This window comes from Hyla sarda, chromosome 7, assembly GCF_029499605.1.
Source record: "Hyla sarda isolate aHylSar1 chromosome 7, aHylSar1.hap1, whole genome shotgun sequence".
In the NCBI taxonomy this organism is placed as follows: Eukaryota; Metazoa; Chordata; class Amphibia; order Anura; family Hylidae; genus Hyla; species Hyla sarda.
The window spans coordinates 29630253-29646766 of NC_079195.1; the positions used below are offsets into that span (position 1 = coordinate 29630253).

The 16514-nt window shown below is 42.5% G+C and overlaps 1 protein-coding gene across 4 annotated transcripts in view; it reads right to left on the bottom strand.

The window, feature by feature from the left end:
* Window positions 1–16514, bottom strand: part of GNB3 (G protein subunit beta 3) — a 61680-nt gene that overhangs the window by 44063 nt on the left and 1103 nt on the right. The window contains exon 1 of one of the 4 annotated variants that reach the window (XM_056529226.1): window positions 9116–9134. The exons of 1 other annotated variant lie outside the window; for it this stretch is intronic. The gene's annotated coding sequence lies outside the window, so the exon portion shown is untranslated. Of the gene's footprint in view, window positions 1–9115; window positions 9135–12687; window positions 12725–16514 lie in introns of those variants that run through there. 2 more of the 4 variants (XM_056529223.1, XM_056529227.1) reach the window with 2 other exon arrangements.

Genomic DNA, 16514 nt, shown 5'->3' on the forward strand with positions numbered 1-16514 from the left:
AATGGTAAGGTCTTGGTCTTTTTGCTGATGAAACAAAGCTATGTAACAGGGTTGATGTTACTGGAGGGATCTGCCAAATGGAAAAGAATTTAGGAAAACTAGAAGAATGGTCAGAACTCTGGAAACTGACATTTAATGTGGATAAGTGCAAAATAATGCACCTGGGGCGTAAAAACCCTCAGGCAGAATATAGAATATTTGACACAGTCCTGACCTCAATATCTGGGGAAAGGGATTTAGGAGTAATTATTTCAGAAGACTTAAAGGTAGGAAGACAATGTAATAGAGCAGCAGGAAAGGCGAGCAGAATGCTTGGATGTATAGGGAGAGGTATAAGCAGTAGAAAGAGAGAAGTGCTCATGGATGTATAGGGAAAGGTATAAGCAGTAGAAAGAGAGAAGTGCTCATGGATGTATAGGGAGAGGTATAAGCAGTAGATAGAGAGAAGTGCTCATGGATGTATAGGGAGAGGTATAAGCAGTAGAAAGAGAGAAGTGCTCATGGATGTATAGGGAGAGGTATAAGCAGTAGAAAGAGAGAAGTGCTCATGGATGTATAGGGAGAGGTATAAGCAGTAGAAAAGTGCTCTTGCCACTGTACAGAACACTGATGAGACCTCACTTGGAGTATTGTGCGCAGTACTGGAGGCCGTATCTCCAGAAGGATATAGATTCTCTAGAGAGTTCAGAGAAGATACGAAACTAGTACATGGATTGCAGGATAAAACTTACCAGGAAAGGTTAAAGGACCTTAACATGTATAGAAGAAAGAAGAGACAGAGGGGACATGATAGAGACTTTTATATACATAAAGGGAATCAACACGGTAAAGGGGGAGAGGAGATTTAAAAGAAGAAAAAACTACCACAAGAGGACATAGTTTTCAATTAGAGGGGCAAAGGTTTCTGCAGTAATAACAGGAAGTATTATTTTACTGAGAGAGTAGTGGATGCATGGAATAGCCTTCCTGCAGAAGTGGTCGCTGCAAATACAGTGAAGGAGTTTAAACATGCATGGGATAAGCATAAGGCTATCCTTCATATAAGATAGGGATAGGCATAAGGCTATTCTTCATATAAGATAGGGATAGGTATAAGGCTATCCTTCATATAAGATAGGGATAGGTATAAGGCTATCCTTCATATAAGATAGGGATAGACATAAGGTTATCCTTCATATAAGATAGGGATAGGTATAAGGCTATCCTTCATATAAGATAGGGATAGGCATAAGGCTATCCTTCATATAAGATAGGGCCAGGGACTATTGATAGGATTCAGATTATTGGGTAGACTAGATGGGCCAAATGGTTCTTATCTGCCGACACATTCTATGTTTCTATGTAGACAGAAAGGAAGTTTAAAAAGGAAAGAACTTATTCTGTAGTATACAGCAGCTGATATGTACTGGAAGGGTTAAGATTTTTAAATAGAAGTGAGTTACAAATCTGTATAACTTTCTGCCACCAGTTGATTAAAAAAAAATGTTTTCCACCGGAGTACCCCTTTAACTCTGCTATATTTTTTGTTATATTTTTACATATAAGTAACATTTACCATAGTTCATCAGATTATCTCCAGCCGTTTGAAAGTAACGCTGGAACATACAAACATATATATATATATATATATATATATATATATATATATATATATATTCTATAATAAGTGCACACACCTTCTACAAATTTTATGTAGACAAAACCATAGAATATTATTTTGTTATAAGGATTATTTGCAATGTTGCTCCATTTTCATTGACACATATATATATATATATATATATATATATATATATATATACATACTAACACATACTAACCTATCTGCCAGAAACAAACCTGTTCTAAACTATGTCCATTGATACATATCATCCCCTATGGCAGCGTTCCTCAACCAATGGTTTCCCCAGCTGTTACAGAACTACAACTCCCATCATGCCCTGACAGCTGGAGTGCTGGAGGCTGCTCCCTGATCCCCCTGCTGGTCGTCCCTTGACCTGCGCCTCTCTAGTAAACACGACCCCTTTAGTCTTTTGTCTCTGAGCCTCTTAATTTTCTCTTCTTAATTTTTTTTTTCCTGGAAGTGGCCGCTCAGAGGGCATCAGCGGCTCCCGGATAACTGCGCAAATCCTGCATTAATTACCAAATCCCTCTCCCGTCAATCACTCCTGTATTTTCGCTTCTGTCGTCGCTTTTGTTTGTCCCGTGTCTCTTCCGCTTCTCGTCATTTGGATGCAGCTTATTTTTTTTTCCCGAAAAAATAAATAAATAAATCCGAGGATTCTGCAGCGGCTGGTGCCGTATAAACTTTCACTATGACGCTCTCAAGACTCGACAGATGGCGGCCTCTCTGCCTCTTTAAGCAGATAAATGAATTTCGCAATTTCCTAAAGCTGCAAATGCAGGGGCTGGTGTGATATGAAGATGTGTATCCGATGGCAGACGTCACGTAACAGTGAGACAAAGACTAATCTGCAGCGGGGGGTGTAGGGGGGGAATGGGTACAAGGAGGATAAGGGGGGGGGGGGACATAGGGATGTAGTCAATTTGTCACTTAATTCCTGGGGTCTGCGTGACTTGAGATAATGCGGCATGTTTGCTTTGAGCCCTATGTAAAATCTGAGGTATAACGTTGAGAGATTACCGTGATAAAGTTAAAGGGGTACTCCGTGGAAAACTTTTTTTTTTTAAATCAACTGGTGCCAGAAATTTGAACAGATTTGTAAATGACTTCTATTAAAAAATCTTTACCATTCCAGTACTTTTTAGCAGCTGTATACTACAGAGGAAGTTCTTTTCTTTTCAAATTTCTTTTTTGTCTTGTCCACAGTGCTCTCTGCTGACACCTAATGCCCGTATCAGGATCTGTCCAGAGCAGCATAGGTTTGCTATGGGGATTTTCTCCTTGTCACGATGCCGGCTGGCAGGTAGTGGATCCCCTGTGCCAGAGAGGGATGGCGAGGACCGCGCTAGTGGACCGGTTCTAAGCCACTACAGGTTTTCACCAGAGCCCGCCGCAAAGCGGGATGGTCTTGCTGCGGCGGTAGTGACCAGGTCGTATCCACTAGCAACGGCTTACCTCTCTGGCTGCTGAAGATGCTGAAGATAGGCGCGGTACAATGGAGTAGGCAGAAGCAAGGTCGGACGTAGCAGAAGGTCGGGGGCAGGCGGCAAGGATCGTAGTCAGGGGCAACGGCAGGAGGTCAGGAACACGGACTAGGAACAGACTAGGGAACGCTTTCACTAGGCACTAAGGCAACAAGATCCGGCCAGGGAGTGCAAGGGAAGTGACTAGATATAGGGAAGTGCACAGGTGAACACAATAAGCTAATTGGGCCAGGCACCAATCATTGGTGCACTGGCCCTTTAAATCTCAGGGAGCTGGCGCGCGCGCGCCCTAGAGAGCGGAGCCGCGCGCGCCAGCACATGACAGCAGGAGACGGGAACGGGTAAGTGACCTGGGATGCGATTCGCGAGCGGGCGCGTCCCGCTGTGCGAATCGCATCCCCAACGGCCATGACAGGGCAGCGCTCCCGGTCAGCGGGACCGACCGGGGCGCTGCGGAGAGAGAGACGCCGTACGCGCTCCGGGGAGGAGCGGGGACCCGGAGCGCTAGGCGTAACACTCCTGCTCTGGACAGATCCTGATACGGACATCAGGTGTCAGCAGAGAGCACTGTGGACAAGACAAAAAAGAAATTTGAAAAGAAAAGAACTTCCTCTGTAGTATACAGCTGCTAAAAAGTACTGGAATGGTAAAGATTTTTTAATAGAAGTAATTTACAAATCTGTAAAAATTTCTGGCACCAGTTGATTTAAAAAAAATAATACATTTCCACCGGAGTACCCTTTTAACCATGCTGGCCAGGAACGACCTCAGCTCTGCTACATCTTTAATAATGCATTAGTTGCAGAGGGACAACTCTGGAGTAATGCTGAATATGAGCGCTTTGGCTTAAAAATGTATCCCAGCATGCTCGGACAGTTGTAGTTTTGCAACAGCTGGAGGTGCCCTGGTTGGGACATACTGTAATAGGGCATATGTATTGGCCTATTACAGTATTGGCCTATTACTCAAATGCATTTTTAAAGGGGTACTCCAGTGGAAAACATTTTTTTTCAACAACTGGTGCCAGAAAGTTAAACAGATTTGTAAAGGACTTCTACTAAAAAGTCATTACTCTTCCAGTACTTTTTAGCAGCTGTATGCTACATAGGAAATTCTTTTCTTTTTGAATTTCTTTTTTGTCTTGTCCACAGGGCTCTCTGCTGACACCTCTGTCCGTGTCAGGAACTGTCCAGAGCAGCATAGGCTTGCAATGGGGATTTTCTCCTTCTCTGGACAGTTCCTGATATGGGCATCAGGTGTTAGCAGAGAGCACTGTGGACAAGACAAAAAAGAAAGAAAAAAAAGCAAATAATTTCCTCTGTTGCATACAGCTGCTAAAAAGTACTGAAAGGGTAAAGATTTTTAATAGAAGTCATTTACAAATCTTTTTAACTTTCTGCCACCAGTTGATTTAGAATTTTTTTTTCCCCCCCCACCGGAGTACCCCTTTATAGTTGAGTACTGAGGAGCTGTTTGGAAAGTCCTCTCAAAACAGATGGCGCCACCTGCTGTCAGAGGTAGAAAGACCCAGCCCAGGACTTGCCACTAATGCGACACATCCTGTGCTGATGTTACTTATTGATGCTGACAGGTTCACGAGGGGTGCAACACTGCCTCCTAATAGGGTGTTGGGCAGGCAGTTTTCTAACCCATGCCGTACCTTTGCAGCGTGGGTTGGGTGAGGGAGAAAGGCGCATGCTCAGGAGCAGAGTCCTTTCCATATTTGGCAGGTGCCGGATGCTATCTGCAGCCTACACCAGCCAGTAATGAACGATATTGGAGATATGGCGCACAGTCCTTGGGTCTAACAATGGCGCACATCCCTGGGGTATAACAATGGCACACATCCCTGGGGTCTAACAATGGCGCACATCCATGGGGTCTAACAATGGCGCACATCCATGGGGTCTAACAATGGCACACATCCCTGGGGTCTAACAATGGCGCACATCCATGGGGTCTAACAATGGCGCACATCCATGGGGTCTAACAATGGCACACATCCATGGGGTCTAACAATGGCGCACATCCATGGGGTCTAACAATGGCGCACATCCATGGGGTCTAACAATGGCGCACATCCCTGGGGTCTAACACTGGCACACATCCCTGGGGTCTAACAATGGCACACATCCCTGGGGTCTAACAATGGCACACATCCCTGGGGTTTAACAATGGCACACATCCATGGGGTCTAACAATGGCGCACATCCATGGGGTCTAACAATGGCGCACATCCATGGGGTCTAACAATGGCGCACATCCATGGGGTCTAACAATGGCGCACATCCATGGGGTCTAACAATGGCGCACATCCATGGGGTCTAACAATGGCGCACATCCATGGGGTCTAACAATGGCGCACATCCATGGGGTCTAACAATGGCGCACATCCATGAGTTCTAACAATGGCGCACATCCATGGGGTCTAACAATGGCACACATCCATTGGGTCTAACAATGGCACACATCCCTGGGGTCTAACAATGGCACACATCTAAAAATAATAAATTGTCATATTCCTGATCCCACATGGTCAACATTTTTAATGTAAAAAAAAAATAAAATTCAAACACCAAAATTGCTGACTTTTGGCCACATCAGATACCAGAAAAAAATGACCTTAAATGATCAAAGAGTCAAATACAGCACTTGGGTATCTCTGATGCTCCCAAAGAGAATACATGGAGTGTGTGTCCACCCCAATACTCCATGCAAAGGGCCTAGTTCTGAAGATCGCGGTGGTCCCATTGGTTGGATCCCCCCCATGATCAGACACTTATCTCTATTCTGCTGATAGGGGATATGTTTTATAGTAGCGGAGTACCTATTTAAAAAATTCCCCTTTTTTTTAAGCATTTTGAATTTATTGAACTTTTTTCCACCTTTTCAGTCATACATTTATTTCTGCTGCTCAGCTCACACGTCGCGGAACCTCTGATGAGAAATTGGGTTCTGGTGGAAGATTTCGGTGGAAGATTTCCCAGTGCATTCTGCCAGAGAAGTGTCGTTTGTCAGTGGAAAAGTAATTTTAAAGGGGTTGTCCACCATAAGGAGATTTTAGTACGTACCTGGCAGACAGTAATGGACATGCTTAGGAAGGATCTGCGCTTGTCTTCGGGCTAAATGGCTATGTTGTGAGATTACCATAACACTGTGGCTAGCTTTTTGTGAACTGGTATTTCCTGTTTGACTTTTCTTTTTTTTTTACTACAAATCACATCATTCCATTTTCCTCCCTCCCACACATCAGCCACCCCACCCATTGAAACATAAATGAGCTGCATCCATTCAAAAGACCTGTGGTTTTCTCTCAGGGTGCCTACAACTGTTGCATTAGTTGCAGATTGATCTCTCTCCCACCAAGCGATCGCTCCACCCATTGAAGCAGACAGGCTCCCTGTCATCAGCTGACTAGTGATGTCAGGTCTCGGCTGCATTGCAAGCTGGGAAAAATCTGAGACAACAGTCATTTTGTATGCTGTTAAAAAAAATATTGGGGTGTAAATCACAGACTAATTGTGAGAAAACCGTCACACACAGGTACAGACACTATAGTATGAACTACACTAACTGTACAGCCCCTGTAGCATAGTCAAATAAAAAAATTCCTGGAATACCCCTTTAAGCACCGAATTTAGATAATTTTAAACTACGAGAATCCAAAGAGGAAATTCTGCAAGGAAATTCCTGAATTAATTTGCTCAGTGTGAACATACAGGTGAAGCTAAAAAATGTGAATATCGTGCAAAAGTCCATTGTACTTCAGTAATGCAACTTAAAAAGGAAAGGAAGAATGAAGTGCTCCAAAATCTCCTGGTAAACGGATGCGTTGACCATGGACTTAAAGGGGCACTCTCACGCTCTCTGCTGACCTCTGCTGTCCATTTCAGGAACTGTCCAGAGCAGAAGAAAATCCCCATAGCAAACATATGCTGCTCTGGACAGTTCCTAAAATGGACAGCAGAGGTCAGGAGAGAGCACTGTGGTCAGGACATCACAGGAAATGCATTTCTTTTTTGGATTTCTCTTTAGTATACAGCCCCTAAAAAGTACTGGAAGGATTAAGATTTTTTAATAGAAGTGATTTACAAATCTGTTTAACTTTCTGGCACCAGTTGATTTAAAAAAAAAAAAAAAAAAGTTTTCCACGGGAGTACCCCTTTAATGAAGCACAGTGACCAACACCAGCAGATGACATGGCTCCCCAAATTATAGTAATTGGGGGTGGGAGGTGGGGGCTTTGGGGTTTTCTTGAACTGTAACCATAATCATCACAATTATAACAAATCACGGCTTGAACTATCTTGCTTTGAGTCTCTCATATATTATTTTCACCTTTTAAGTTGCATTACAGAAATAAATGAACTTTGAACGATATTCAAATTTTTCGAGTCTCACCTGTATTGTTAGGGTATGTTCACACTACATATTTAGCGCGGAATTCCGTGGTGTGAACTCCTAACATTAGCGTGGATGGGTCTTCCGTGAGACCTGTTCACACTGCAGAATTGTCCGCTCCTCAAATTTATCTGCGCAAAGAAACAACATGCTCTTTTTTAGCGTGGAAGTCCGCGAGCACTGCATAACCCTCAATGGTGACAACGCAGTGTTGCGCGGTCCTACCGTTGAAGTATTTCGGCGGTGGCTGCCAGATTCTGCACCAAATCCGTAGTCTGAACATACCCTTAGGGTCCATTCACACTAGAGAATCTCCGTTTGGAGATATTCCGGGCTGAGGTTCCATCTGTAGATGGCATCAGTCAGGACTGCTCAGAAGTGCACCATCTCCTAGGTGGCAGTCCATTTTAGAGCCCCATAAGGCCCCATTCCCACTATGGAGATTCTGCTTACAGCTATTTCAATGTAATTTTAATGGAATTCAGCTGTACAGAAATTTGATTCTGCCATAAGGTTAAAAAGTACCTGTCCCCAAACTAAACTTTTAATATATTGTTCCTTATGTGATTATAAGACACTTTGCTATTTACTTGCTGTTAAAATTCTCAACCTTTATATGTTTTTAATGTAATTGTATAATGGCCACTAGGTGGCTCTGTTCTGTTCCCTGCACAAGTCAAACAGTTAGTTTGGTCTCCACCCGGCCTGGCAGGAGACAAAACTCAGGAAGTGCGTGTGGGGCATGGGGAGGCACAGCTGTTTCAGGCTTCAGTGACGTCGCACCTGCTGGGCAACGCCCACTTTCTCCTGCCTGGAGCCCACACAATGTGAGCAAGGGGAAAGGTATGATACACAGCTTTTTAAAGCTCAGAATTTATTTTTAGGGCAGGAGGGGTGTTAGGAGTAGTTAGGGAATATAATTTGAATTAGTTTAGAAAATATGGGTTGAAATTATAATTTTTCTTCTTTTTTATCAACTGGTGCAACAAAGTTAAACATATTTGTAAATTATTTCTATTTAAAAATCTTAATCCTTCCAATACTTATCAGCCGCTGTATGCTCCAGAGGAAGTTGTATTTCTTTCTGGAATTCTTTTCAGTCTGACCACAGTGCTCTCTGCTGACACCTCTGTCCATGTCAGGAACTGTTCAGAGCAGAAACAAGTCTCCATAGCAAATCTCTCCTGCTCTGGACAGTTCCTGGCTTGGACAGAGGTGTCAGCAGAGAGCACTGTGGTCAGACTGAAAAGAATTCCAGAAAGAAATACAACTTCCTCTGGAGCATACAGCAGCTGATAAGTACTGGAAGGATTAAGATTTTTAAATAGAAGTAATTTATAAATATGTTTAACTTTCTGGCACCAGTTTATTTAAAAATGTTTGTTTTCCATCATAGTACCCCTTTAACCTCTTGGGGATGCGATATAACAAAAAATTAGCCCTCATATACCCCTGTATGCAGAAAAGTAAAAAAGTTATAGCCATGACTAAGAGCTTCATGCTCGAAACGCGTCGGAGATCACTTGGTTTTAGGAGTAACATGTCACTTGCCATCTCTATGGTGAATTGTTTTTAACATGAACATTAAACGTTAAGTTTTATTCACCATTTTTTCTCTGGGAGCTGGATCCAATCCATTTTCTGCTCTATGTCTACAAGGAGAGGCGGCTCCTCATCTGTGCTTCCAGCATTCACACCTGGGTATCCTCCTATCAATTGAACTGCGGTGAGCTGATCTTCCTTTCTCTACCTTTACAACAAAATCAAACCTATATACAGTGGGGCAAAAAAGTATTTAGTCAGCCACCAATTGTGCAAGTTCTCCCACTTAAAAAGATGAGAGGCCTGTCATTTTCATCATAGGTTATAACCTCAACTATGAGAGACATAATGAGAAAAAAAATCCTTAAAATCACATTGTCTCATTTTTAAATAATTTATTTGCTAATTATGGTGGAAAATAAGTATTTGGTCAATAACAAAAGTTCATCTCAATACTTTGTTATATACCCTTTGTTGGCAATGACAGAGGTCAAACATTTTCTGTAAGTCTTCACAAGGTTTTCACACACTGTTGCTTATATTTTGGCCCATTCCTCCATGCAGATCTCCTCTAGAGCAGTGATGTTTTGGGGCTGTCGCTGGGCAACACAAACTTTCAACTCCCTCCAAAGGTTTTCTATGAGGTTGAGATCTGAAGACTGGCTAGGCCACTCCAGGACCTTGAAATGCTTCTTACGAAGCCACTCCTTCGTTGCCCGGGCGGTATGTTTGGGATCATTGTCATGCTGTTGTCCTGGTCCCTTAGCAGAAAAACAGCCCCAAAGCATGATGTTTCCACCCCCATGCTTCACAGAAGGTATGGTGTTCTTTGGATGCAACTCAGCATTCTTTCTCCTCCAAACAGTTCTTACCAAAAAGTTCTACTTTGGTTTCATCTGACCATATGACATTCTCCCAATCCTCTTCTGGATCATCAAATGCTCTCTAGCAAACTTCAGATGGGCCCGGACATGTACTGGCTTAAGCAGGGGGACACGTCTGGCACTGCATGATTTGAGTACCTGGCGGCATAGTGTGTTACTGATGGTAGCCTTTCTTACTTTGGTCCCAGCTCTCTGCAGGTCATTCACTAGATCCCCCCGTGTGGTTCTTGGATTTTTGCTCACCGTTCTTGTGATCATTTTGACACCATGGGGTGAGATCTTGCGTGGAGCCCCAGATCGAGGGAGATTATCAGTGGTCTTGTAGGTCTTCCATTTTCTAATAATTGCTCCCACAGTTGATTTCTTCACACCAAGCTGCTTGCCTATTGCAGTCTTCCCAGCCTGGTGCAGGCTCTTTGGTCTTGGCCATAGTGGAGTTTGGAGTGTGACTGTTTGAGGTTGTGGACAGGTGTCTTTTATACTGATAACAAGTTCATACAGGAGCCATTAATACAGGTAACGAGTGGAGAACAGAGGAGACTCTTAAAGAAGAAGTTACAGGTCTGTGAGCCAGAAATTTTGCTTGTTTGTAGGTGACCAAATACTTATTTTCCACCATAATTTGCAAATAAATTCTTAAAAATTTAGACAATGTGATTTTATGGATTTTTTTTCTAACTCTGTCTCTCATAGTGGAGGTATACCTATGATGAAAATTACAGGTCTCTCTAATCTTTTTAAGTGGGAGAACTTGCACAATTGGTGGCTGACTAAATACTTTTTTTCCCCCCACTGTAAGTAGGGTATCCGTTTAATCGTATGGACCTACAGAATAAAGAGAAAGTGTCATTTTTACCGTAAAATGTACTGTATGGAAACGGAACCCCCCAAAATGTACAAAATTTTTTTTTTTTTCAATTTTGTCGCACAATGATTTTTTTTTTGTTTCACCATAGATTTTTGGGTAAAATGACAGATGTCATTACAAAGTAGAATTGGTGGCACAAAAAAGCCATCTTATGGGTCTATAGGTGAAAAATTGAAAGGGTTATGATTTTTAAAAGGTCAGGAGGAAAAAACGAAAGTGCAAAAACGGAAAAATCTTGAGTCCCCGAGGAGTTAAAGGGGTACTCCACCCCTGGATATCTTATCCCCTATCCAAATGTTTGGAGATAAGATGTCTGATTGCAGGGAGTCCGACCACAGGGACCTACACGATCTCCAGAAGGCACAAAAATGTTCAGAATGCCGAGCTGCCGACCAGAGATCCGGGGTGGAGGAGGCTGCTGCAAGTGGAATTACTGTAGTGCGAACGGGGCATTAAAAAGCTCAAAAAAAGTGACTGATATCTTCATAGTGTGAGGTTTATGAGCACAGTAGTATTCTTACCTGGGTGTGCCTATTGGGGAGTCTTTGACCGAGCAGTGCAGGAGCAGTCGGCATCAAACCATGGCCTTGGACCGGGACGGTATGAAGACACTATAGTTGCAGAAATGCTCTCAGATCAGTCCAGACGTGGAATTAACCATTCCAGGAGCAATATATTTTCTCTAAAAGAATCTGTTAAAGGTGTACTCCAGTGGAAAACATGTTTTTTAAATCAACTGGTGCCAAAAAGTTAAAAAGATTTGTAATTTTCTTCTATTTAAAAATCTTAATCCTTCCAGTACTTATCAGCTGCAGTATGTTCCACAGAAAGTTGTATAGTTCTTTTCTGTCTGACCACAGTGCTTTCTGCTGACACCTCTGTCCGTGTCCGGAACTGTCCAGAGAAGGAGCAAAGCCCCATAGCAGACCTCTCCTGCTCCGGACAGTTCCTGACATGGACAGAGGTGTCAGCAGAGAGCACTGTGAACTAATCAGCTTCCTGTGGAGCATACAGCAGCTGAGAAGAACTGGAAGGATAACATTTTTTAAATAGAAGTTGATTAAAAAAAAAAATTGCTTTCCACTGGAGTACCCCTTTAATATTCCATGAGGATGGACCAGAATAAGAGAGTAGAATCACCCCCGAAACGCGTCATCTGTGTGATGACTAATACATTCTCATAAAGAAAATATATTTCTCCAGGAACAATTAATTTTACGTCTGAACTCCACGGTGAGCGCCGATTCAATGTCGAATTCAATGCTACTGAATAGTAAAAACACATCAGTTTTTGGAGACCTAAAAATTAATTTTTGACATCTAGAAAAAACGTGCCAAATTTTTGTGTGTACACATAGCCTTAGAGTGACTCCATTTCTATTGAGAGAGCATGGGATAGGAAATGATCTGGTATAAGAAGGTATAGGTGAGACAATAGCACGAGCACGCAGATCCAGCTCATCCAGTTTTTAGCCTGATTCCAGCAGGACCTGTCCCAGAACTAGTGGCTTCCAGCAAAAAAAAGGATTCTCGGTGGTAGAAAAAAATCAACTTTTATAGCTCTTCTCTGTGGGAGGCAGCAGCCTCCTATTGTTTTAAATGGGATTCTGCTGCGCCATTCACACTACGGAATTTCCAGACTCCGTTAATAGAGTGAACATGCGGAATGCGCTTGGAAATGCTTTGCCGTCTATGATGTGCATTTTCCAACGGCCCCAACCAGGGAGCCTCCAGCTGTTGCAAAACTACAACTCCCAGCATGCCCGGACAGCCCTACAAAAAATAAATTTTAATCTCCACCTGGAATATTTCCCCGCACATATCAAGGGTGTAGTTTTAATATATAAGAGCAGTAAAAGTTGAAGAATTTTCTAACACACTCGCAAACCATAGGGGGAGATTTATCAAAACCCGTCCAGAGGAAAAGTTGCTGAGTTGCCCATAGCAACCAATCAGATCGCTACTTTCATTTTTGAAAAGGTCTCTGAAAAAATGAAAGAAGCAATCTGATTGGTTGCTATGGGCAACTCAGCAACTTTTCCTCTAGATGAATCCGTTTAAATTTGTAGTAATGTGGGCGTCCCGCCCACATTACTACAAATTTAAACGGATTCATCTAGAGGAAAAGTTGCTGAGTTGCCCATAGCAACCAATCAGATCGCTTCTTTCATTTTTAAAAAAAGCCTCTGAATAATGAAAGAAGCGATCTGATTGGTTGCTATGGGCAACTCAGCAACTTTTCCTCTGGATTGTTTTTTTTAGGGGGCGCCAGGCAGAACAAGGCTGTCCGGGTATGCTGGGAGTTGTAGTTTTGCAACAGCTGGAGGCACCCTAGTTGGGGGCCGCTCGAAAATGCACATCATAGACGGCAAAGCATTTCCAAGCCCATTCCGCATGCAAGGACTAAGTAAAACATTTTTTTTTATTTTTTAAGTTAAAAAAAATAAAAAAATACAGCCAGCTCCATCCTTTATTGACAACTAATGGAGGTGGCCATTTTTTTTTTAGAGACAATATTAATTAATTTGTCGCCTCCATGAAAAATTTTGCCAAACCTTAAAGGGGTAGTCCAGTGCTGAAAAACTTATCCCCTATCCTAAGGATAGGGGATGAGTTTCAGATCGCGGGTGGGGGTCCGACTGCTGGGGCCCCCTGCAATCTCCTGTACGGGGCCCCGGCTCGATGGACAGATAGCGGGTATCGACCACCGCACGAAGCGGCAGCTGACACGCCCCATCAATACATCGCTATGGCAGAGCCGGAGATTGCCGAAGGCATCGCTTCGGCTCTGCCATAGAGTTGTATTGAGGGGGCGTGTCAGACGCCGCTTTGTGCGGAGGTCGACATGCCCCCTTCCCGCGGGCTGTCGGGGCTCCGTACAGGAGATCGCAGGGGGCCCCAGCAGTCGGACTCCCCCTTGATCTGAAACTAAGGATAGGGGATAAGTTTTTCAGCACTGGATATCTCCTTTAGGTTTATTGGTTTTTACCTGTTTTTTTTTTTTTAAAGAAATAAAGGTAGGAGCTGAACAAAATCAGTAGATTACTTTCAGCTGATTGGCCGGTAGGGTTCAGGTCTACAATTCTATCAAAAAGTTATTAGAGAGAAGTGCATTGTGGGAGGTCAGATGGCAGTTACCCAATTAGAACTCGGCCTTTAGGTCACATGGCTGACAGAGGAGGGGAGGAGCTAAACGTGTGTCTGTTTTCAAAGACTACCGGCAAAGAAGTGAAAGCAGCTGAGCGAAGAAAAGGACTTGAAATAACACAAAATCAGTGCAAAAACGATAAAGCAAAATATTTACACGGTGACTAAGCATAATGTATAGATTCAAAGTGTGAAGTAGTGTTAAAAGTGGAATTACCCTTTAAGTATCTGAACGTTGTAGATACTGTATATAAGGTTTAGGAAGCTCTTGAGGGTAAGTGAAGTGAGTTTGGAGGATGTTGCTGTTTTCCATTAGACTGTAAGCTCTGGAGGGCCGGGATCTCCAGCAAATATTTGCGCTTTAGCTTGTGTTTGCCTATGGAGCTTTATCAACACAAGCGGTGGCAATATTTACGCATATTGTCCCGGACTGTATGTTGCTGACATCATTGGTACAGGTGGACAAGTCCATCCATTGTATTACACATCCTCACATTGGCGTTGTCTTGGCGCGCTAACAACCTACACAACAAGTATAAAATATACAAATACGTTGTGCTCTCTAGAAACACAAGAGACAGGTAAACAGCTCGGCCATAACGCGTCGTACATGCAAATCACAGTCACGGGTGCTGGGATAATCTATGTGACCAACGCATAGGAAAATGACAGGAGCAGGAGCCTGGCCCAAGAACGAGGAGATTTTGCATTAGACGGTTATAAATTTTACAAATAAACAGGACAAACAAATGTTTTTACCTATTATGTATATATAGCACCAACATAGTCCACGGCACTGTATACCAACCACATACTGGGCCTTATGCATGAATAAGAATAAACAACCAATCAGGTTACAGCTTGTTAAGGCCCCAAATGTCTATTTCAATATTAGGCCAGGCTCTGTGCAATGATATTATGGTCGGGTCATCTTGGGAGTTGTAGTTTTCCATGTGTAGAATGAAATAGAATTGTATTGCGATCATGGTCAAGACCACATGGGTGTCCACATGTGCCGAGGTATAATACAGTGGAGAAAAGTAACCCAGTCGTCTCAAAATTCGGATAAAACTTCCAATATTATTTCTGTCCATTAAAAGTAGACACCAGGTTACAGACAAATGGAACAAATCAGCTTTACAGGTTTTGTGGTTGCCCACCTAATCATAAGAATTGTATTATGGTTGTGTCCAATGGTCGGGCCATGTTAGGGGTTCTATGTATAGAGTATAATAGAAGTGTATTATGACCATGTCCAGTGGTCGGTATTATTAGGAGTTGTTGTGTTCTATGTATATAGTTTAATAGAATTGTATTATACTCATGTCCAATGGTCGGGCCATGTTAGGGATTGTAGTGTTCTATGCATGAAGTATAATAGAATTGTATTGTGGTCATGTCCAGTGATCGGTCATATTGGGGGTTGTAGTGTTCTATGTATAGAGTATAACAGAATTGTACAATACTCATGTCCAGTGGTCGGTCATGTTGGGGGTTGTAGTGTTCTGTGTATAGAGTATAATAGAAGTGTATTATACTCATGTCCAGTGGTCGGTCATATTGGGGGTTGTAGTGTTCTGTGTATAGAGTATAATAGAAGTGTATTATAGTCATGTCCAGTGGTCAGTCATGTTGGGGGTTGTAGTGTTCTGTGTATAGAGTATAATAGAAGTGTATTATACTCATGTCCAGTGGTCGGTCATATTGGGGGTTGTAGTGTTCTGTGTATAGAGTATAATACAATTGTACAATACTCATGTCCAGTGGTCGGTCATGTTGGAGGTTGCAGTGTTCTCTGTATAGAGTATAATACAATTGTACAATACTCATGTCCAGTAGTCGGTCATGTTGGAAGGTGTAGTGCTCTCTGTATAGAGTATAATAGAATTGTTCTCTACTCATGTCCAGTGGTCGGTCATGTTGGGGGTTGTAGTGTTCTATGTATAGAGTATAATAGAATTGTACTATACTCATGTCCAGTAGTCGGTCATGTTGGAAGGTGTAGTGCTCTCTGTATAGAGTATAATAGAATTGTACAATACTCATGTCCAGTGGTCGGTCATATTGGGGGTTGTAGTGTTCTATGTATAGAGTATAATAGAAGTGTACAATACTCATGTCCAGTAGTCGGTCACATTGGGGGTTGTAGTGTTCTATGTATAGAGTATAATAGAATTGTTCTCTACTCATGTCCAGTGGTCGGTCATGTTGGAAGGGGTAGTGCTCTCTGTATAGAGTATAATAGAATTGTTCTATACTCATGTCCAGAGGTCAGTTACATTGGGGGTTGTAGTGTTCTATGTATGGAGTATAATAGAATTGTACTATACTCATGTCCAGAGGTCAGTTACATTGGGGGTTGTAGTGTTCTATGTATGGAGTATAATAGAATTGTACAATACTCATGTCCAGTGGTCGGTCACATTGGGGGTTGTAGTGTTCTATGTATAGAGTATAATAGAATTGTACTATACTCATGTCCAGTAGTCGGTCATATTGGAAGGTGTAGTGCTCTCTGTATAGAGTATAATAGAATTGTTCTATACTCATGTCCAGTGGTCAGT